This window comes from Dromiciops gliroides, chromosome 1 (assembly GCF_019393635.1).
Source record: "Dromiciops gliroides isolate mDroGli1 chromosome 1, mDroGli1.pri, whole genome shotgun sequence".
Classification (NCBI taxonomy): Eukaryota; Metazoa; Chordata; class Mammalia; order Microbiotheria; family Microbiotheriidae; genus Dromiciops; species Dromiciops gliroides.
Window position 1 is genome coordinate 633,337,694 of NC_057861.1, and position 24,349 is coordinate 633,362,042.

Below are 24,349 nucleotides of genomic sequence, written 5' to 3' on the forward strand. Positions count from 1 at the left end.
ATTCTCTATCTCCTTTCATCCTCTCTCTCCTCAAAAGTGTTTTGCTTCTGACTGCCCCTTCCCCCAATCTTCCCTTCCTTCTACCACAGCAGCCTCTCAATCCCCTTCCCCTCCTACTTTCTTTTTTTTTTGTGGGGGGGGGGCAATGGGCATTAAGTGACTTGCCCAGGGTCACACAGCTAGTAAGTGTCAAGTGTCTGAGGCCGGATTTGAACTCAGGTACTCCTGAATCCAGGGCCAGTGCTTTATCCACTGTGCCACCTAGCTGCCCCTCCCCTGCTACTTTCTTGCGGGGCAAAATATCCAATTGAGTGTGTATGTTAGTCCCTCTTTGAGCCAATTCTGCTGAGAATAAGGTTCACTCACTCCCTTGAAGATCCCCCATTTCCCCTCCACTGTATAAGCTTTTTTTTGCTTCTTTTATGTGAGATGATTTACCCCATTCCACCTTTCCATTTCCCTTTCTCTCACTGCATTTCTCTCTCACCCTTTAATTTTATTTTTTTAATGATATCATCCCTTCATATTCAACTCATACCTGTGCCTTCTGTCTAAATATACTCCATCCAGCTTCCCTAATAATGAGAAACTTCTTATGAGTTACAAGTATCATCTTCCCGTGAAAGAATGTAAACAGTTTAACCTTTTAATATCCCTTATGATTTCTTTTTCCTGTTTACCCTTTTATACTTCTCTAGAGTCTCGTATTCGAAAGTCAAATTTTCTATTCAGCTCAGGTCTTTTCATGAAGAATGCCTGAAAGTCCTCTCTTTCATTGAATGACCATTTCTATATACTACCAACGAAGTCCAACAAAAACAGGTAGAAAGAGAAATTCCGTTTAAAATAATTTTGGTGGGGGCAGCTAGGTGACACAATGGATAAAGCACTGGTCCTGGATTAAGGAGGACCTGAGTTCAAATCTGGCCTCAGACACTTAACACTAGCTGTGTGACCCTGGACAAGTCACTTAATCCTCATAGCCCCGCAAAAATAAATTAATTAATTAAAAATAATAATAATTTTGGACAATATTAAATACTTGGGAGTCTGCCTGCCAAGACAAACTCAGGAACTATATGACAGAACTATAAAACACTTTTCACACAAATAAAGTCAGATCTAAACAATTGGAAAAATATTAATTGCTCATGGGTAGGCTGAGCCAATATAGTAAAAATGACAATCCTATATATGTTCATTTATTTATGTAGTGCTATACCAATCAAACTATCAAAAATATTTTATATATCTAGAAAAAATAACAAAATTCATCTGGAAAAACAAAAGCTCAAGGATATCAAGGGAATCAATGAAAAAAATACAAAAGAAGGTGGTCTAGCAGTACCAGATCTCAAACTGTATTATAAAGCAGTAATTATCAAAACAAGCTGATACTGGCTAAGAAATAAAGAGGTGGCAGGGCAGCTAGGTGGCACAGTGGATAGAGCACCGGCCCTGGATTCAGGAGTACCTGAGTTCAAATCCGGCCTCAGACACTTGACACTTACTAGCTGTGTGACCCTAGGCAAGTCACTTAACCCCAGTTGCCTCACCAAAAAAAAAAAAAGAAAAGAAAAGAAATAAAGAGGTGGCTCAGTGGAATAGAATAGGTAGAAATTACACTTATACTAAATTACTATAGTAATCTAGTATATGATAAACCCAAAGATCCAAGCTTTTGAAACAAAACCTCACTATTTGACAAAAATTGCCAGGAAAACAGTATGGCAGAAACTAGGTATAGACCAACATCTCACACCATATACTAAAATAAGGTCAAATGGGTACATGATTTATATACATAAAGGGTGATACAATAAGCAAATTAAGAAAGCATTTATCTGTCAGATTTATAGACAGAGGAAGAATTTAGGACCAAACTAGATATAGAGAGCAAAACAAAATATAAAATAGATAATTTTGATTATATAAAATTTAAAAGTCTTTGCATAAACAAAACTAATGTAAACAAAATTATAAGGGAATCAGAAAACTGGGAAAGAATTTTTGAAACAAGGATCACTGATAAAGGCCTCATTTCTCAAATATATAGAGAACTGAGTCAAATTTATAAAAATACAAGTCATTCACCAATTGATAAATGGACAAAGGATATGAATAGGCAGTTTTCAGACATGAAAGCTATCTATAATCATATGAAAAAATGCTTTAGATCACTTTTTATCAGAGAAATGCAAATTAAAACAACTCTGAGGTATCACCTCACACCTATCAGAGTAGCAAATATAACAAAAAAGGAAAACATTGGATGTTGGAGGGGATGTGAGAAAACTGGGACAATAATCCACTGTTGGTAGAATTGTGAAAAGATCCAACCATCTGTTTTGTTTCTTTGTTTCTTTTTGGTGAGGCAATTGGGGTTAAGTGACTTGCCCAGGGTCACACAGCTAGTAAGTGTTAAGTGTCTGAGGTCACATTTGAACTCAGGTCCTCTTGAATCCAGGGCTGGTGCTCTATCCACTACGCCACGTAGCTGCCCCCAAATTACATGTAAAAGTAAATTTTGACATCAAATTTTTAAACTTTGTGTTCCAACTTCTCTTCCTCCCTCCCCTCCCACCTCCACCCTAAGAACTCAAACAATTCAACATAAATTATACATGAGTAGTCATGGCAAACAATACTACCTTATCTAGGTTATGAGAGAAAACAGATAAAAATAAAACTTCAGATTAAGGAGTTGTCAAAAAAAAATGTGTTTCAGTCTGTTTTCAGATACCATCAGTTCTTTCTCTGTAGATGTACTGCAATTTTCCTAAGTTCTTCAGAGTTATATTGGATCATTGCCTTGTGCGGCTATTTTCAAAGATATCTCTAGGGATTTGTAAGTTTTCAGTTCTTCCAAGATAGTATGATTTAAGAAGGGGTATGTTTACTATTCTTCTGGCCTGTGCTCTGGTCTGCAAGCAACCATAAGCCTGCTTTTCTGCCCTGGAACTAAGAGGAGCATTCAGCTCCACTGTGGCTGCAAGCTCCGGTTTGCTAGTGCTGCTTCCTGGCCTGGGACCGCCATCTAAGACTACAACCTGGATCCAACATGGATGGGAATGTGGGCAAAACAACAGAGTCCTGCCTCAGTGCTAGCAAGAAGGCCCCTGTAATTTCCTTTTGACCAATTGTTCGACCTCTTTACCCTCTGTGAGCTGAGTTCCAGAAGCAGTTGCTGCTGATTCAGTGTCTCCCAAGGCCTGTTCCTGGTTTGCTGGGGCTGGTACTGTACTGGTGTCACCCCTGTGTGACAGACCTTTCATGCCAATCTTCTAAGTTGTCTTTGGCTGGAAAATTATTTCACCCTGTCTTTTTGTGAGTTCTGCTGCTCCAGGAATTGTTTAAAGGTATTTGGTAGGGTATTGGGGAGAGCTCAGGGGAGTCACTGCCTTTCCTCCACCATCTTGGCTAAGGATTTTAAAAAACAGAAATGAACAAGAAATCTGGAAATATACATAATCCTTCCAGCCTGTGCAAGTACAGAGCCCATAGAAAAACTACTCTATTTCTTCCTTTTCCTTCTTTCCATCTCTTCTTCTTCTTTGTGTCTGATCTCTGGACCATTTGACACTGTTAAAAATCCACCTCCTTTAAAGAGCAACCCAGGGAATAAATCTTTCCCTATGATAATCATGAGTTCTGGTGGCACTCAAAACCCAAACTACTGTGGGGGGAAGGGAAATGAGACTATATTCACTAGGAATGTGCTTTATTATGCATTTATGTTCTGAATAAATGGTCTTATTGTTTAGACACACAGAGAAAGAGAATCCTCCTCCTTGACATTCCCTTTCCTTGGACACAGCACTCTCTAGGTTCTACTTTTAACTGTTCCTTCTCTGCTTCCTTCCCTGGTTAGCCTTCCTCCTCCCAACTCTTTAACAAAATTATTCTCCAATGCTTTATCTTTGGCCCTTTCCTTTGATTATCTCATCCACCTCCCAAGATATCAACCTCAAATTATTACATACAGATCTGGTCATGTCATTCTTCTGTTCAAAATTTTCCATATGTTCTTTTTGGCTGTCAAATAAAAGTCTAAACTCCTTAATTTGGCATTCAACGGCTTCTATAACCTAGTATCTTCCCACCTTTCTGGCCTTATATAAGAGTACTCTCCTCCTTGTACTCTATACTCCAGCCAAATTGGACTACTTGCCAGTCTCTGTACACATCTCATACTTTTTTTTTTTTGAAATGATCTCCCTCCCTTAGCCACATACAGAAGTGTCCATTCACGGGCCTGATCCTACTACTGATGACATGGAAGCATTTGACCTGCTCCATTTTCTGCCTGAGCCAGCTTGCCTCTCCTAAGGCAGTCTAGCGAAACATCTCTTCCCATATTAGTGGCAAAGTCATTGTGGACACCTGATCACCTCTCGAGCTATTGCAGTGTAGTTCAGAACATTCAAACTCAATCAATCCACCAGCATCAGCCTCTCCAGTAATGGATTAAGGATGTATGCCACCATGACCAGCCACATCATACTTTCATCCATGCTTTTGATTATACTATTTGTAATTTTAGAAAGTCTTACCTGTCATCTCAGTCTTTTGAAATTCTACCCATCCTTTAAGGCCTAGTTGACCTTTATCCTTCATGAAACCTTCCCTATACCCCCAATTGGACATAATAATTTCTTTATAATATATTTATCGAGTGTAGCACCCTGAACCCCTTTCTTTTCCAGCTAGTTCTAGGCTCCTGGTACTGTTAGACTAATTGGCAATTTAAACCCCCGTTGATGAGTCTCTACCAATGTTTCTTTTACTAAACCTGATGCCTATAGATTCAAAGCAACAGTATTTATTGGTTTTTTGTTTTGGGGTGTTGTTTTTTTTTTTTTTTGCAGGGCAATGAGGGTAGCAACAGTATTTAAAAGAGAGAATATTGAAATTAAATCACATTTGGTTTTTTGTTTTGGGTTTTTTTTTTTTTTTTTTTTGCGAGGCAATGAGGATTAAGTGACTTGCCCAGGGTCACACAGCTAGTAAGTGTCAAGTGACTGAGGCCGAATTTGAACTCAGGTCCTCCTGAATCCAGGGCCGGTGCTTTTTCCACTGCGCCACCTAGCTGCCTCTAAATCACATTTTTTAAACTTCTAGCATTTATCCCCAAACGGCTGCTACCCTTCACCCTACATATGGATCCTGTCTCCTGGGGAACACTAGTCTTCTGGTTAACTCTTCAGTCTCTTCAATATGACAGGAGGTATATTAGTCACAGAAGTTATACTAGGTTTTGACTTCCAGATCAGCCCTGGTTTTCTTCTCTTTGGCCTCTGGTTACTTCTTTTTAAGATAATCATTTTCTCCTGACCTAGTCTCAGTTCTCACTACTCCTGATTGCTGGTCACTTAATTCCAGATCATTCAGTGAAAGAAGAATTAGAAAAAGTGTTAGGAAAAGTTTGTGAGGGAAGTTCAACCTCTGTTGGACCTTAAAGGAAGGGAGAAACTTCCAATGATGAGGTGGGAAGGGGGAGGGGAAGTCCATAGGTAAAGGTGTAGTGCTGGAAAAGGGTAAGATGAATATAGAGACTACAGAATAGTCCAATTTGGATAGAGTAAAGAATATATAAAGGGAAAGAGTATAAGATAAGGTTGAAAACTAGATTGGAACCAGACTGAATATGTTTGGTGAGATAGGGAATAGGAAATCAATGATAGTTTATACTCTACCGAGTAGGCGTAAGAGAAGGCCTGAATGTTTTCTGAGTAGAAGTTAGACAATCAGAGTAGTGTGTTAGCAAGATTGCTCAGAGGCTATTATGATAATCTAATTGAGAAGGGATGAAGGCTTGAACTAGAATGATTATAGTAGGAGTAGAAAGGAGGAAATGTTTTTTGTTTTTGTTTTTGTTTTTTTTAGTGAGGCAATTAGGGTTAAGTGACTTGCCCAGGGTCACACAGCTAGTAAGTGTTAAGTGTCTGAGGCCAGCTTTGAACTCAGGTCCTCCTGAATCCAGGGCCAGTGCTCTATCCACTGCGCCACCTAGCTGCCCCGAGGAAATGTATTTTAGATGAGGTAGAATCTGCAGAATGTAACAATTGATGGAATATGTGAGATAAGGAAAAAGGAAGAGATGAAAAGATAGAGGTTGCATACCTGAGTAAATGGGAAGATGGTGATGTCATCCACAGGAAGAGAAACTGGGGAAAGGGCAGCTTTGAGGGCAGCAGTAACAAAACTATTTCACATTTTATATTTTGAATTGATTTAGTTTGAGATGCTGGAAGAATATACAGGTGTTACTATACAAGAGGCAGTATTAGATAGGGACCAGAACTCTAGGGCAAGGTTGGAGATGGGAGTTATAGCTTTGTGAGTATGGTAGGCCAGGAATTGACTTGGGCAACATGATTCGGTAAGACAACAAATACAGCTTATCTAGCATGAGCCAATAAGGAACTTCTCTTAGAGGGATAACCTCTGGCACAGGCTTTCAGGTAAACAATCACCTGCTAGGGAAGGACTGCTGAAGAGTATGTTAAGTATATACTCTGTCAGCTTTTCAAACCATGGTTCCATTTTAGGCCTCTACCTGGGATCACTGAACACATCTTTTTTTTTTTTTTTTTTAGTGAGGCAATTGGGGTTAAGTAACTTGCCCAGGGTCACACAGCTAGTAAGTGTTAAGTGTCTGAGGCCGGATTTGAACTCAGGTATTCCTGACTCCAGGACCGGTGCTCTATCCACTATGCCACCTAGCTGCTCCTCACTGAACACATCTTAAAACACATCATAAAACTCCCAAAGTCTATTCATGGATCCCTTGGGGGTCTATAAAGATGAGATTAAAAATCCCTGCTTTAGATGTTCAACTTCAAGAGCCAAGTGGGTGGTCCTCTTATTTCTCCAAGGCTGGAGATTTTTCTCTAGAAAGTCTGATGCCTGACCAGGCCAGGAGGCTCTTACTTACTCTATTCCTACTTCAGGCCCCTCCACAGGCTGAGTGTTCAGTTAGCTCCATGCCTCTGTTAAATTGATAAACACACGCCCAGCTATGGACTGTAATTGTGTACTTTATTCTGTTTGTATGTCTTATCATTCTGGCTGGATGTCTTTGTGAAATCTAAAATATCTGTGTTATATAAAATGTCTCTATAGATTCAGTTACCTTGAAAGATTTAAAATGCAGCCAGCCAGAAAAACTTCTAAGGGCAATATCCAGAGAATTTAGAACAATGGGAAAGATTAATGAACTTTCATACTGAAGCAATTGTCCCAGTAACCCAAACTAACTCCCACCTTAGGCTTTCCAAGGGAGATTAGGTTATAAAATAAGAAAAAAAAACCTTCAAAACATTTTACCCCCCTGTCATTTTGACATTGGCCAAGTTGGATTTACAAAAATAAAGTCAGATAATCAAAGTTTGTAGAACCACTAAAAACATCTTGGTAGATCTTAGAGGTTAAGGAGATTAATCATTAAGGATTTTGGAGATCAATCATTTTAAGATTGTAGGGGAGAACTCCTAGGATTTGGGGTAATTCCAGGAATTCACTCCCTTTTGAAATATCTGAGTAAGTTTTGGGGTACCACCCTATAGAATTTGTTTTAAGGAAAAATAAGGATGGTATAAAAGTTAGAAGTAGCTGGTACTTCCTCCTGAAGATTGATAGCTTCATTGTTCTAGGACATTGAAGGAAGGTCACTAGTTTGGATGTAATCCCAGAATGAAGAAAGAAAAAAAAAAAGGCTTGTACCTCATACCTACCTCTTGTTAACCCTTCCTTGATCAGAGACCTTTTCTGTTAACCCCTCTCATCTCAGATCAGATTCCCAAATACAGGTGTTAAAAAAATTCTGGGAAAAATGTAAGAAAACTTAAATTACATTCAGGCTACAGAAATTCATTAGGTATGTAATCTTAAACAAGTATATTATCTCTGTTTGCCCCAGTTTTCTGATCTGTAAAGAGAAAAATAATAATGGTACCCACCTTCCAGGACTGTTGTGAGGATTGTAGAGTGCAGTGACCAGCACATGGTAAGAACCTCTAGATTTGGAAGCAGAGAAGCAGAACCCCCTTTAGAGCTGTCCTGAAAATAAAGCCTATTGTCCAAGAAAAGATATAGGGATTATATAACTACATGAGTCATCTGGGACTCAAAATGTGCTGATTAAATGGACATTGAGAATGGGTCACTAGAATACAAGGAGACTTAATGTTAGTTAATATTGGTGATAATTATTGTATTGCTTTGGTCTTTTGTTTCAAGACATTTGTTTAAGTTTTCTTGGTTAACTTGATGACACGTAAATCTCCCTTCTAATAACTAGTCCATTGTGAGCCCTCTAAGTAATTTGATATGTAACTTGACATTAATGTTACCTGACAATGTAATTATGATAATAAATGTATGGAAAACTTAATTGCATTGTTTGAACCTAGCCCTTCTTGGCTAGGAAATTGGATCATCTCTATGTGCTGCTTAGAGATGCTGACTAGAAACTCAGATTCAAAGATTGATACAAGGATTTTTCTCACAATTGTCAATCAATCATTGTTTCTAAAGGCCCCCTACCACGTCCTTCTGACTACTCCCACAGCTCCCAAATTTGTGGGTGTGGACTCCTGCATCATCTGAAGAAAGCTGCTGCTCTTGAGTGGACAGGGGTCACCCAGAAGTCTGGGAAGCAGCTGACACCCAGATGAGACAGCTCTGCCAAGATTCTGGACAAGGGCTGAGTATACTGTCCTAGTTTCTTTTTCTTTTCCTTTTTTTTTTTTAACCTCTTCCCTTTTGTGCCCAACCACCAAGGCAAGCATGTGTTGGCATTTTCTCCCTCTGCAGTCTTGCCCCCCCCACCCCTGTTCTGTTTGCAAATGTGACATTGAAAATAATTATTGTGGACACAAGTTTTGGATAACCTTATATTAATTTATCAATATTATACCAGTAAGAGACCACATGTTTCCCTGACTTCTCATGGTCTCAGACAGTGTGGCAGAGGAGGCAGAGAGAGAGAGCTTCAGCACGACAGTTAGCACAAGCAGGAGAAGAACCCCCCAAAAGCACCCTGTAGTGTTTTCCAAGGGTTTTTATCCTTTTTTGATAGAGGTGGGTCATTGTACATTAATCAAATCTAATTGGTTAACATTATTTAAATCTAAATTGTTGACATGACTTGAAGGTGGGCTATATTATAAAGAAGTCCAAGGATGACATCAGAGAAAAGAATGCAAGACCCCCCAACTCAAATTGGTTAGGGCAAAATTCTTTCACCTAGTCGTGGTTTAATCTCATCAGTAAGTCCTTGAGCTATCTAGACAAAAAAATCTACCTCCACCCAAAGCTCCTTTTGTGAGCTTCAATAGGTGGATTTGACCTAGATGAGATTTGATAGAATCTCTCTCACGGAGAGCTGGCCTTTTGAGTGGAGGGGGAGAACTAAGAAAGTGATCTCTGGGTCCCCAATATATCTATTATTAATAATGACTTCCTAACACAAGCGAACAATGACTAGCAGTGATACCTCGGACATACTTCCCTGATAGGTCCCCTCAAGGAACTGACCCCCTGGGTAACATCTTGTCCTGGCATCTTGGCTTATATCTGCCTCTCCTTTCAGACCCCCTCCCTTTGGCCAAAAAAGAGAAATGTCAAGATATTAGGAGAAACCCTGTTTTCCAGAGCTAAGGCCCAGCAAGCAAGCTGTGCCCTGAGTTTGGCATAACAACAATCCTTTGCACTCACCCTCTGGATGATCTCACTCTCTGGCAAAATCATATGTATTGTATTGCTTTGATCAGCACCAGCTGCTCTCTGAGCTCTGACAACTACCCATGTTCTGGTCATGAAGTCCTGCTATGAGTCAAACTTGTCTCATTGTTGCTGTTACCCCTCATTGTCAAAGTTACGCTCACTGCTTAGCCATAGTATAATATTGAGATCCCCCCACACTGCCTCAGGTCCCCCCCTGTAAGGGTGGGGCCCTGGCACATGTATCTATAACCTCTCCTTGCTTGCAGGCCATTTCTCTCATCTTGAGATTAAACTTCTGTTTGATTCCTGACTCTTCTGTCTCTAGCCTGTTCTGTTCAGCTCCAGATATCCACAGGTTAGAAAATGGTTCCATCCACTTGATAGTATTTCCCTGCCTTATTTTTGCTTAATTTCTTTATTCTGTTAAAAAATTAGGGGCGGCTAGGTGGCGCAGTGGATAAAGCACTGGCCCTGGATTCAGGAGTTCCTGAGTTCAAATTCGGCCTCAGACACTTGACACTTACTAGCTCTGTGACCTTGGGCAAGTCACTTAACCCCCATTGCCCCGAAAAAAAGAAGAAAAAAGAAAAAAATTAATCTGCCATCTTTACATTATTTCTCATAAATGCTTATGGTTTGACTCTGTCACTATGTTAATCTTGCATCCCTTTGTTTTCCACATGAGGATGCAATGGGAGCCACACAGGAAAAAAGGGCTATTCCTAGCATGGGGCTGTGAGCCTAACACTGGCCCATTGTTAGAGATTTGTGCTCTCTAACTGGAGGCATAAGCATGAGCCATTTTATAACTACACTACCAAGTGCAGAATTACTATGAATCTGGGGCATACTTAATAAATCTTCCCTATAGGCACGAGACTAAGAGTAAGCAGATATCCTACATACAAGTTACATACAGAAAGGAAGGAAACCTTAGGGAGAAAGGCACTAGAAGCAAGGGGGACTGGGAAAGCCTCTAAAGAAGGTGATATTTAAGCTTAGGTTTTTTTTGTTGTTGTTGTTAGGGCAATGGGGCTTAAGTGGACTTGCCCAAGGTCACACAGCTAGTAAGTGTCAAGTGTCTGAGGCCAGATTTGAACTCAGGGAATTCCTGAATCCAGGGCCGGTGCTTTATCCCACTGCGCCACCTAGCTGCCCCTAAGCTTAGTTTTGAAGGAAACTAGAGGTTTTGAAAGGTAGATGTAAAGAGGAAGGGAGAGCCCTCTGGACATGGAAGAAAACATGTACAAAGGAACAGAAATCAAAGATGGTAGGAAAAGGTAAGAAAGCCAATTTAGCTGTCACTTGCTGTGCATGAAGAAGAAAAATATGTAATAAATCTAGAAAAGTAGTCTGGAGCCAGATATTAAAAGGCTTTAAATTCCAAACAGAGGAATTTGTATCTGATCCTAGAAGTAGCTCCATGTCAGTAGGAGGGTGATGTAGTCACACCAGACCTATGCTTTAGAAATACCACTTTGGCAACTATGTGGAGGAGGAGAGACTTGAAGCAAGGAGACCAATTAAGCAGTTGTTTATATATCAAAGGTAAGAGTTAATGAAGAGACCTAGGCTGGGTAGTAGTGTAGAGAAAAGGAGATGGGTGTGAGAGATATTGTGTAAGTAGATATACCAGTATTTGATTAACTGATTAGATGTGGGAGGCAAGGAAAAATAAAGAGTGAAAGATGATGAACGTGGTTGTCCTTGACAGGAATAGGGAAGTTAGGCTTCCCTCCTGACAAAACCAGGTTCGCTCTGCAGTGGACTGGTCTATCTTCTACAAGGAGAACAGTCAAAAAAGGAAGTTCAAAAAAAGCTCAACACCAGTCTCTTAAGTTACTTTTATAGACAACAGAGAGGAGAGGCTCTGACAAGAGTCCATCCTCCTGAGGGAAAAAAGGTTTGGTCTGTGGAGTCACAATGATGGTAAGCTGATCCACAGGGCAGCTGATTTACCCAGAAGCAATAACAGTCTTGATTTAATAGCTTTGCCCAGAACAGAAGATGAAAAGTAAATGGAAGGGATAAGGTTGGAATAGGAGGGTAGATAGCAAGATGATCTCAGTTAGACAGTTAGATGGGATGTGATACATGGTCTGGAGCCAACTAGATAGAGTGGGTTAGATAAGTGTGCCAAGCATGATTTGCACTTGTATTCCCAGTGACAAGCACAATGCCTGGCACAAAGTAGGAACTTAATAAATATTTATTGATTTAACCTGATAGAAAATGCAAAATACAAAGGACTCAGTTCACAGTCAAGATTCTTTCCTACTTCCCCAGGGATTACTCTAGGATGGAAGCCCTCCCACCTCAATAAAACTTAAAGCATTTAGGCTGAAGAGAGTCGGTTCTTCATCCTATGGCTCTGGTGAGCTGTACCTTCCCAGAAATCCATATTGTCCTCTGATCTTATAGAAACTACCCTGGTTGGAGTCCCCAGAAAGGAGAAAGTGTTGGGGTTGATAACAATTGTCAAAGAGTTGGTCCATTTCTCATTTATAGTACTAGTCAAAGGCAAGGTCTCCTGTCCCTATCTACATCACTGCTCTGTCACTTGTCTCCTTGGTTTAATCACTTGCATTGTCTCAGAACTTCTTTCCTTTCTAGAAGCTTTGGTCTTGGAATTCTTCTGTTTGTTCAGGAACTCATTTGCTGCTCTGCTACCATCTGCAGTTGTTACCATCTCTGTGGGGCCTAAAGTTCCCTAGAGATGCTTCCCATCTTAGGTAACAAAGTCTGCTTCTCTGTAGTAGCCTCTACATTTTCCCTCCCCCCAATTAAAAATTTGCTCTCCTGGTAAATTATGCCAGGTGTCTTCAGATACACTGGTCTGTTTATCACAATTCTGGATATCTCTGTGGGATCTGGAATGACTCCCTGTGTGAGCAGCTGACTCAATGCAGCAGTTACATTTTCTTCTCTCTCTCTGTATTTTCCTGAGTACTTTGCATCCCTCCTATGAGTCTAGGAAAGTGTTATAAATTCCTTTCCACCGAGTCTTATTACAGTTCCATAGGCCTTCCCCAAATCAGCAGTCTTTCATGAGGGTCCAGACCTCCCATACCTGGCAGCCTTGCTGTTTATACTCACACCAATTCCCAATTATGCTCCTTTGTTTTGGCATTTGCCAAGGATCTTTGTAAACTTGGCCACTTTTAGTTAGGGGAGAAAGCTTGGGACCTCACAATAGTAATACAAAAAACCCCACAAAATGTATTTAACAATAGCTTAGATTTTAGAATAAGACTTTTAAAAATCCTGCCAAAAGAAAGCACTGGTTGACTAGGGGTTGATTAGCCTTTTTTTCTAGTGCTACAGTATAAAGGAATTCTGGGTAAGCCCCAACACATATGACCTGTGGCCTAAAACTGAAAGAACAAGTTAACAATGATTAATAAAAGAATCATCTTACCCAACCCCTCATTTTACAGGTGGTCCAGAAAAGTAAAGTGATTTTTTCAAGGCTGCATAGCCTATTCAATGTCAAGGAGACATGGAACCGTTTCCACTATTGTCAACAGATGTGTATTAAGTGCCTACTATGTTCTGGAGGGGGTGGGGAGCTGGCATGGAGTGGACTGGGGAAAAATAAATCATTTTCCCACCTTAGTAAGAAAGGGAAGGACCCTTAGAGGTCATCCAGTCCAATTTTCCATTCACCACAAGAATCCCTTCTACAAGATCCCTAACAGCCTATGCTGATAACAGGAAGCTCACTATCCCGCAAAATAGCTCTTTTTATTATTTGAGGCAAATCTTCTTTCTTTTTTTGTTTTTAAAACTCAATTTTAATTGATGCAGATTGAACCATACTATTCTTTTGGGTTTTGGTGCTGTTGCTTTTCTTTTTGAGGTTTTTCCTTTTTGTTCAGATTCTTCTCTTAGAACATGACTAATGCAGAAATATGTTTAATGTGATTGTACCTATATAACCTATATCAGATTATTTGCTGTCTGGGGGAGGGGGGGAGGGAGAGGAGGGGAGAGGAGGGAGGGAGATAAATTTGAAACTAGAAATCTTATAAAAACAAATGTTGAAAACTATCTCTACATGTAACTGGAAAATAATAAAATACTTTTATAATTTAAAAAACCTCAATTTTATTTTTCTTCCCATCATTTCTCATTTTTGCTCCAGTTCTGCCCTCTAGATCTACAAAGGGTGATCTACACCTTCTGGTCCCATAAAGTCAAAACTGGAAGGGGCTTCATTGTCCCTTTACTCCAACCTTCATATGAACAAAATATCTTACAACATAGTGTCAAATCATAATCAGACTTTGCTTGAAGACTTCTAGGAAGGTGAACTACTGCTTCCTGGGGGCAGTTTTGGATATTTTTTGATAGCTCCAATATTTAGGAAGTTGTTCCTTATAATAAGCTTAAATTTACCTCTTTGTAATGTCTATCATTGTGATTAGCGGAAACTCTTCGGCCAAATAATTTCCTGTCCCCTAAGTTTTCTACTTTTTTGAAGCTAAATAGCAAACTCAGTTCCTTTAGTTATTCTTCATATGATATGGTTTCTATACTTGCTCACAATTCCTTTTTTATTTCTTTTTTTTTTTGTGGGGCACTGACAGTTAAGTGACTTGCTCAGGTCACACAGCTACTAAGTGTCAAGTGTCAAATTTGAACTCAGGTCCTCCTGAATCCAGGGTCGGTGCTTTATCCATTGACCACCTAGCTACACCCTGTTCCATTCTTTTTAAAAGTCTTGTTGCTCTTTCCCTTCTCTCAAGATGGCAGACAAAAAAAAAACCAAAACAAAAGGAAACTAACGGAAAAAAGGCAAAAGAAGACCAAAAAAGGAAATGTGGCCGAGAAGGTGGTGAAAAAAGTCTCGAAAGCATTGCAGCTGCAACCCAGTCCTGGCCAGAGGGATCGGCAGATACTCCAGGTCTGCCATGTTCTTCCCGGCGGGCCATGTACAAGCGCAGGTACGCCGCACCCAAAACCCGGATTGAAAGAAAAAAGAAAGAAGAAGGTGCCTTCTACCATCTCAAAGCCAGTTGGTGGGGATAAGAATGGAGGAAACCGAGCGGTGAAGATCCGCAAAATGCCTAGGCATTACCCTACTGAGGATGTGCCTAGAAAGCTGCAAAGTCACGGCAAAAAGCCCTTCAGCCAGCACGTGAGGAGACTCTGATCTAGCATCACCCCAGCACGGTTCTGATCATGCTCACTGGCCGCCGCAGGTGCAAGCGAGTGGTTTTCCTGGAGCAGCTGGCTAGTGGCTTGCTACTGGTGACTGGACCTCCGACATCAACCGTGTTCCTCTGCGAAGAACCCATCAGAAATTTGTCATTGCCACCTCTACCAGGGTTAACCTTTCAGGTGTGAAAAATTCCAAACATCTTACTGATGCTTACTTCAAGAAGAAGAGGCTCCGTAACCTAGACACCAAGAAGGAGAGATTTAAAAAAAAATTTTTTTGCAAGGCAGTGGGGGTTAAGTGACTTGGCCAGGGTCACACAGCTAGTAAGTGTCAAGTGTCTGAGGCCGGATTTGAACTCAGGTACTCCTGAATCCAGGTCTGGTGCTTTATCCACTGCGACACCTAGCGGCCCCGAAGGAGATATTTTTGACACAGAAAAAGAAAAGTATGAGATTACAGAGCAGCGCAAGGCTGACCAGAAAGCAATGGACTCTCAGATTCTGCCCCAAATCAAGAAGATTCCTCAGCTCAGTGGCTACCTGCGTTCTGTATTCTCTCTCTCCAACAGAGTCTATCCACACAAACTGGTGTTTTAAATGCCTGGCAAAGAACTCTTATTAAAATATTTGAATAACAACAACAACAAAAAATACTTGTTAAACTGTAACTTCCAGAACCATACACAGTATTCTAGATGTTTTCTGACCAAGGAAGTAGGGATTCCCTTATCATGGACACTTCATGCAGCTTAAACTAAACATAACTTTTTGGTAGCTACATTATATGTCTTACACCCAATTTTTTTAAAAAAATCAAATTTCTTTTACCTTCAGGTCTGCATCCTCTCCCTCCCCACTCCCACTGAAAAGGAAGAAAACCTCTTCACAAACATAAATAGTCAAGCAAAATAAATTAACATATTGGCCATGTCCAAAAAAAAAAATCTGTCTATCATTTCTCTATCAGGAGGTGAGTAGCTTGTTTCATTATAAGTCCTCTGGAATTGAGTTTGATCATTATATTGGTCAGAGCTCCTAAGCCTTTCAAAGTTATATGTCTTTAATATATTGTTGTTATTGTGTAAAATATTCTCAGGGTTCTGCTTACTTCACTTTTTATCAGTTCATACAAGTCTTCTCAGGTTTCTCTAAGGCCTTCAGAGAATTCTTTCTTCATCATAGAATTCTTTTCATCATTTCTTTTATCACAATAGCATTCAATCACATTAATATACTTTAACTTGTTCAACTCTTCCCAATTAATGGGTACCTCCATCAGTTCCTAATTTTTTGCTACCACAAAAAGAACTGCTATAAATGTTTTTGTGTATACAGGTACTTTTTCTCTTGGGGATTTAGACATCGTACATACTTAATTTCAGTTTTCACACTTAATTTCAGTCAAATAAAGCCACTAAGTATTTTTCATAGAAATTACTATTAACCAGGTCCTTCCCTGTTCTATTCTTGTATAGGTGTTTCTTTTAATCTACATGCAAGACTTTACATTAATACATATTAAATTTCCTCTTAATAGCCTGTTGAGATCTTTTGGAATCTTGATTTTTTTTTTTATCCAACTATTATTCCTTTCTGCAACTATCCAGCCCAGTGTTGTTTTATCTAGAAATTCGATGAGCATACCATCTACCTATTTAGCTAAATTATCGATGAAAAATTTTGAACAGGATAGGGTCAAGGACAGACCTTCACTTGAAATGTCATTCTGGGTTGTTCTGAGTATGATTTTTTTAACCAACTATAAATATTCTAGAGTAACTAGGTGGTGCAGTGAATAGAGTCCTGGACCTGGAGTGAGGAGATTCATCTTTGTGGCCTCAGACACTTACTAAATATGGGCAAGTCACTTAACCCTATTTTCCTTAGTTTTCTCATTTGTAAAATGAACTGGGGGAAGGAAATGGCAAACCATTCCAGATCTTTGCCAAGAAAACCCCAAATGGGGTCATGAAGAGTTGGATATGACTGAAAAAGTGACTGAACAAACAATAAATATTTCTAGCTGTACTATTCATCATATAGCCCACATCTCATTACTTTGTTCACAAGGGTATCTTGAGATATTTTCTCATGTCCCATGCTAAATCAAGAAACACTATGCCGGGGCAGCTAGATGGTGCAGTGGATAGAGCACCAGCCCTGGAATCAGGAGTACCTGAGTTCAAATCCAGCCTCGGACACTTAACACTTACTAGCTGTGTGACCTTGGGCAAGTCACTTAACCCCAATTGCCTCACCAAAAAAAAAAAAAAAAAAGAAACACTGTGTCTACATTATTTTCCAATTCTATCAGTTTAGTATTCTGATCAAAAAGGAATTCAGTTTAATTCAGTATGACTTAGTGAATCTACAATGGTTCCTCAATCATGCTCTCCTTTTCTAAGAGAACACAAAAGATGTGTTCAATTGTCTGCTCTACAATTTTGCCACAAAATACAATAGTCTGGACTGGTCTTTATTCTTTATTTGCTCTTTTTGAAAATTGGGACACTTGCCTAACTACAGTTTTTTTGTTATCTTGCACCATTCTCTACAATTCCCCAAAGAGGTTCTGGGATTCACATCAGCAGTCTTTCAATATTATGGAAATGTATTTTGTTGAGTGTGGAAACTTGAACCCATTTAAAGCAGCTAAGTGTCCTTTATACCTATTATGAATTTCTTCTTAACCACAATTGTTCATCAACTATTCCTACTATATATCAAACTATTTCCATCTTAAAAATCATTCTCCTTGCTTAAAAAGAAAAACAGAAGTGACACAGGATTGAGTAATTCTTCTTTCTCTGTAGTCTGTTAGCATTACACCATAAGTCCTAAGCAGAGGACCTATACTTCCTGTTTTTATGGCCCTAAACATAGCTTGGGGGAAAAAAAGCTTTTTTAATTGTCCTTTGTTCTAACAACCATCAGTTTATTCTGTTTTAGCTTTTTTGACATTTTCTTTTAGACTAATTTTTCCTTCCTCATGAAGCTGTACAGAATTCTACCTTATGACATGCCCTTTTAAAATATGGCCTTGTTGATAACCACACTGGCTTCATCCAATCCCCTCTCTTATCAGATTTGTGGAGTGTATTGTCATAATCTTATTTTTAGAGCTTCCCATCTTGAACGAAATATCTTCCCTTTTAATGTTCACTATGCCACTTTGCCCATGAAATTATATATCTTTTCCTCTGGACTTTTTGAAATCTATTTTTCTAAAGTTTAATTTTTATATATGTTCATTGCAAGTAGAAACCATTTCATGCCTAGCATAGTGCCTGGCACATAGTAGGCACTTAATAAATATTTATTAATTAACTATGCATAGTATCCCCTTCTTTTGGCCTTTTAAACTCCAAGATTAGGATCTTATTTTCTCTTTCTTTTTTTTTTTTTGTGGAGCAATGAGGATTAAGTGACTTGCCCAGGGTCACACAGCTAGTGTCAAGTGTCTGAGACTGGATTTGAACTCAGGTCCTCCTGAATTCAGGGCCAATGCTTATCCACTGCGCCACCTAGCTGCCCCCCCTATTTTCTCACAAGGTCATTTTCACTCACTAGCCCATGCTTCCTTGTATAGAAGTAATCCAGAATAGTCATCTGAAATGTATGAAGCTGCATGAAAAAAGTGCATATGACAAAAGACAGTCTACAATAAGTATAAAGTGTATAATATAGCATTAAGTAGTACTGGAATTCAAAATAGAGAAAAATTCCTTTGGACTGAGATACTTAGCAAGGGTCTCAAGGGGAATATAGGACTTGAACTCAGTTTTAAAGGAAGGGTAAAGCAGGTAGGTGGTGCAGTGGATAAAGCACTGACTCTTCAGTTAGGAGGACCTGAATTCATATCTGGTCTGAAACACTAGCTGTGTGATCCTGGGCAAATCACTTAACTCCAATTACCTCCCCAACCAATATAATAAAATAACATAAAGGAAGGGTAGGGTTTAGAGAGCTGGGAGAAGTTGGGAGGGCATTGCATGAGAGGCAAAAGGGTGGGAGATAATGAATTTGGGAAAGGAATGGAAATGTCTGGAAAGACAGATTTGGACCAAATTATGGGGGACCATGAACCAAGGTATTTGGACTTTAGACAAAGTAATTCATTGATAATTTTTGAGTGAAATGTTGAAATGGGTGCCACTCAACTAGAGAGTATTCAATAAAATGTTTACCACAGTTTAAATAATGATAAGGCATTTAAGTTCTGAAAAAAATATGGCTGTATTATTGAGTGATGATACAACTCTTTGACATTAGTGATACATGATTACAATAAGGGTTTTAAAAAGAGATTCAAAATCATGACTAATATTTTAAATCAAAGTAAGTAGGTTTTAAAGTATTATATTAGAAATATCCAGTGGGGCACTAGTGGCACAGTGGATAAAGCACTGGTCCTAGATTCAGGACACCAGAGTTCAAATCCAGCCTTAGACACTTGACACTTACTAGCTGTGTGATCCTGGGCAAGTCACTTAACCCTCATTGCCCCTCAAAAAAAGAAAGAAAGAAAGAAAAGAGAAAGAAAGAAAGAAGAAGAAAAAGAAAGAAGAAAAGAAAGAAAGAAAGAAAGAAAGCAGAAAGAAAGAAAGAAAATACCCAGCTATACTGCTTTACAAGATGTGGAGACAAATTTGAAAAGAAATCCACTCCATGCCAGCCAGATCAGGCTCCAAGAGTTGTTAAATTTTCATTAAGCATTTACACCTTAAAAATCAACAAACACTACAAACCAAGGCTTGTTTATTGGGTTTTTAAGAATTTATAGGGGTACTAGCTGTGTGACCCTGGGCAAGTCACTTAACCCCAATTGCCTCACTTAAAAAAAAATTTTATAGACTTAAGAAAGTGATGGAAATAATGTGGAATAAATTTTAAAATGAGTCGAGCGTTTTTTTTTTTGAGATCTTATTTTTAAACATTTAGCACACTCATGAGTAGGAATCCTGCCATAACCCTCCCTGATGGTGGGTGAGTCATTTTAATCCACTGGGCTTCAGTTTCTTCCATTATAAAATGAACACCCAGGCAATGATTCCTATGACCCCCGCCCAGATTTAGTATACTACATTTCTATGTAACCATTTCAGTTTACATATGCAAAGGTTATTTAGCCGGAAGATGATAAGAACTAAGGCAAGTGCTGAGAGTGTGTGTCAACTAGTGATGTAGCTTCTTCAAAAATACAAAGAATTAGTGGTGGAGGTTTTGAACATTGGCTTCTGAAAATACCTGCTACATTATTTTAATATAATAGGGGGCAGCTAGGTGGCACAGATGGATAAATCACCAGCCCTGAGTCAGGAGGACCTGAATTCAAATCAGACCTGACACTTGATACTTGCTAGCTGTGTGGACTTCTGGGCAAGTCACTTAACCCTCATTGCCCTCGCAAAAAAAAATAAAATAAAATAAGTCAGTACCAAAAATACAGTAGCCACTAAGATGTGAATAGTATATATTTTGTGGAGATACTATCTTTATTGTGTCTCATTCCTTTTGTTGGAGAGGTGGAGGGGGTGGGGGGGGTTGGACAGGGAAGCCTATGGGTGTAGAGTGTTGTTTATGTTGTCAGATAAGGTTGATGTTTCAACTGGTTTTAAGTTAATTGGCATTTTGTTTTTTATTTTTTATTTTTTGTTACAAGGGAAATCTCACTGGGTAGGGAAAGGGGAAATTTCTGTATTTGATGATTACTGTGATGTGTTTTTTTAAAATCAATAAAACTTTTTTTAATGAGCCTTCACATTGTTCTTGATCTTTTCGCTTTTTTTGTCTTTCTTTATTCAGAGAACAGACCAGAACACAGCAAACGCAGATTAAAAATTAGGGAGATGGGGCAGCTAGGTGGCACAGTGGATAAAGCACCGGCCCTGGATTCAGGAGTACCTGAGTTCAAATACGGCCTCGGTCACTTGACACTTACTAGCTGTGTGACCCTGGGCAAGTCACTTAACCCCCATTGCCCTGCAAAAAAAAAAAAAAAGAGAGAGAGAGATGGGACCAGGGAGAATCCTGGGGCTCCTCTCCTCAGAAACCATTTGTATGGGGGGCAACTAGGTGGTGCAGTGGATAAAGCACCAGGACTGGATTCAGGAGGACCTGAGTTAAAATCCAGCCTCAGACACTTAACACTTACTAGCTGTGTGACACTGGGCAAGTCACTTAACCTTCATTGCCCCACCAAAAAAAGAAAGAAAGAAAGAAAGAAAGAAAGAAAGAAAGAAAGAAAAAGAAACCATTTGTATGTTCCTTGGGGCAGGAGCATATGAAAAGTACGTGTGTTGGCTCACAACTTACTTGCCCACCTGACGATAGAGGAGAATTCTGGATAGAACATTTTTCCTAGCCCAAGGGACCAGTGATAGAGTATGAAGAGTTCTGGCAGAAGCAGACCCAAGAGAATTTTTGTTTTTGTTTTTTTGCAGGGCAATTGGGGTTAAGTGACTTGCCCAGGGTCACACAGCTAGTAAGTGTTAAGTGTTTGAGGCCAGATTTGAACTCAGGTACTCCTGAATCCAGGGCTGGTGCTTTATCCACTGCACCACCTAGCTGCCCCTAGACCCAAGAGAATTAATGAGGAATTCAGAGAGGATGAGAAAATATCCTGGGCAGTATGATCTTGGATGTCTAGCCTTCTAGTAGAGAAAGGAGACTTCCTGGGCAGTGTCACCTTTTCGAATTGCCCAAGTTTAAGAATTTGGGTCCCTAACTTACAGAGAAGGGAAGTTGCTGAGTATCATCTAACTTGGAGAAAGAAGAGGATCACCCACATGGCTCCTGAATCTAGAGGAACAGTAAGGGTCAAATCTACAACATGAGGAGGGGCAGCTAGATGGCGCAATGGATAGAGCACCAGCCCTGGAGTCAGGAGTATCTGAGTTCAAATCTGGCCTCAGACACCTAACACTTACTAGCTGTGTGACCCTGGGCAAGTCACTTAACCCCAATTGCCTCACTAAAAAAAAAAAGAAAAGAAAAGAAATCTACAACATGAGGAAGAAGGCTTTGCCACCCTGTGTTACTGAAGTGAATTATTTGGATGGTGCAGATCTAATGGGAAGATTGTTGCCCATCCACTAGCTCCAAATTGCACCCTCTGGGCAAAGTCCAAATCATAGGGGATAGTAAAAGGGACTGTGTAAGCCCCAGTGAGAGAGCTGGAGATTCATCAGAATATCAGTGTTGACCTTAAGGCAATTTCAGTTCCTTCTGAGAGAAACCACAAGTGACTTAAATGTTTTCTGTATCTATTTTATGGATTCCTTTGCTGTCTACGTTTTCTGTGGAATGAAATAAAAGTATCAATATACAGTTGTTATCTTGGATATTTCTAGGGGATCTGAATACCCCCTTTCCTCATATCTGTGGAAACTCAGACTTGATTTGTATTTGGAGATTTTTCAGAGTGAATACTGGTTCTCTGGGTCAACTCCCGACAGTTTTGGGAGCCCTGAGCCACTGGTTCTAAGAACTCTAAAAAACAGATAGTCATCTCCAAATCCAAAAAAAAAAAAAAAGAACCATGGAGTATGGATGTTCATTGAACAATGCTATTTCTTTTGTTTTTGGTGCTGTTGTTTTTCTTTTTTGAGGTTTTTCCTTTTTGCTCTGATTCTTCTCTTATAACATGACTAATGCAGAAATATGTTTGATGTTATTTATATATATATAAAACCTATATCAGATACCTGCTGTCTAGGGAGGGGGGGAGGAGAAAAAATTTGAAATTTGAAATCTTATAAAAACAAATGTTTAAAACTATCTCTACATGTAACTGGAAAATAATAAAATACTTTTATTTAAAAAACAAAACAAAACAGATAGTCATCTAACTGAATCATGCTGACTAATATCAGACATTCCAGGATCCTGAGAAACATTACCACCTGAAACACCTTTAGATAAAGGCCATTGCCTGGTGTACTAATAGTATCCTCCCTCCCAAGAAAACTTCCTGGAGGCCTACCTCAGCTGACATGAACTATATTTGGGGAGGTAACCCTATCTACTTAAAAGAAATTCTGCTTTCCCAGCTTAGCCATTGAAAAGCATTCAGAAAAGCAGTATACCAGGAATATTTGCCCAGTTAATGTGAAGAAAGGTACCTATGTACGACGGGGACTGCCAGAATACAACAGGAGAGGATTTGACTCAGTCTTTGGAGATTCCATAATAACCAAAAAATAGTGTTAAGTTGTTGTGATGAGGTGGAAAGGGCACTGGGCCAGAAATCAAGAGATCTGATGGCTAATCCCTAATTTGCTCTGGGGAGCTAGAGAATAACAATACCAACAGCTCAAATTTATGTAATGTAGTAAAATTTATAAAGGACTTTTCTCACAACAACCTATTGAGGTGTGTATTATTTCATTATGCAAATATTATCATCCCTTTTTTTGGTAGGACAAATTAAATGACCTGCCCATAATCATGTAGCTGCCTGAGTACTTGCCTTGCTGGGGACCCCCAAACAGGTCACATAACTTGGCTGGGCCTTAGTTTCTTCAACTGTAAAATAGGGGGAGGGGCAGCTAGGTGGCACAGTGGATAAAGCACTGGCCCTGGAGTCAGGAGTACCTGAGTTCAAATCTGGTCTCAGACACTTAACACTTACTAGCTGTGTGACCCTGGGCAAGTCACTTACCCCCAATTGCCTCACTAAAAAAAAAAAAAAAGAAATAGGGGGAAAGTTGAATTAGCTTATCACTCTGGTCCCTCCCAGCTGAAATACTCTAGGATTTTTAAAACAATCCACTGCAAGCTAGGATCTATAGAGGGCCAGTCACTAGAGGATCTGTAAAAAATGAGAATCAGCCAATTCGCAGTCACTGTGGTTAGACAAGGTTCTTGTCTAAATGGGACAGAATGCTCCATCTAGTGGCCATAGTGAATATTGACTACATTCCGTATATCCTAGCTTCTTAAATTGTGGGTCATATGGGGTTCTGAATGTGGAGATTGAGGAAAATGTGACAACAGTAAAAGGTTATGTATACTTACTTTATATACCTATATAGCCGGGGTTGTGTAAAATTTTCTCAGGCAAAAAGGGGTCATGAGTGGAAAAAGTTTAAGTAGCCCACAAGGACTCACAACCATATGATGGATCCAACTCTGGACAGCAGTGTAGACAAGGAATGAGTGGCAAGTAACAGGCCTGGTTTATAATTAGGAAAAGGTCTCTGGTCCTGAGAAAGGTTCTCTAACCACTTGCAGAGGATCTACTCAGAATTCCCATAACAACATTTTCCACCATTTTTCAAAGCCTCAGAACTTTTGTATCAGAAAAATTAAATCAGGAAATCTTGATCAAACAACAAAGTTTCAATGATATTGATAATGGCAATGGACATCGATGCAAAATTATTCCAGATAGTAGTCATTAATCCTGGTTAAAGGTGGGGAGATCAGAAAAGGTAGCAGGGGGCAGCTAGGTGGC

At 39.5% G+C, this 24,349-nt stretch overlaps 1 pseudogene; it reads left to right on the forward strand.

Moving 5' to 3' along the window:
• The first annotated feature begins 3,061 nt into the window (after window positions 1-3,061).
• LOC122753111 lies at window positions 3,062-15,489 on the forward strand (annotated as a pseudogene).
• Window positions 15,490-24,349: the final 8,860 nt, after the last annotated feature.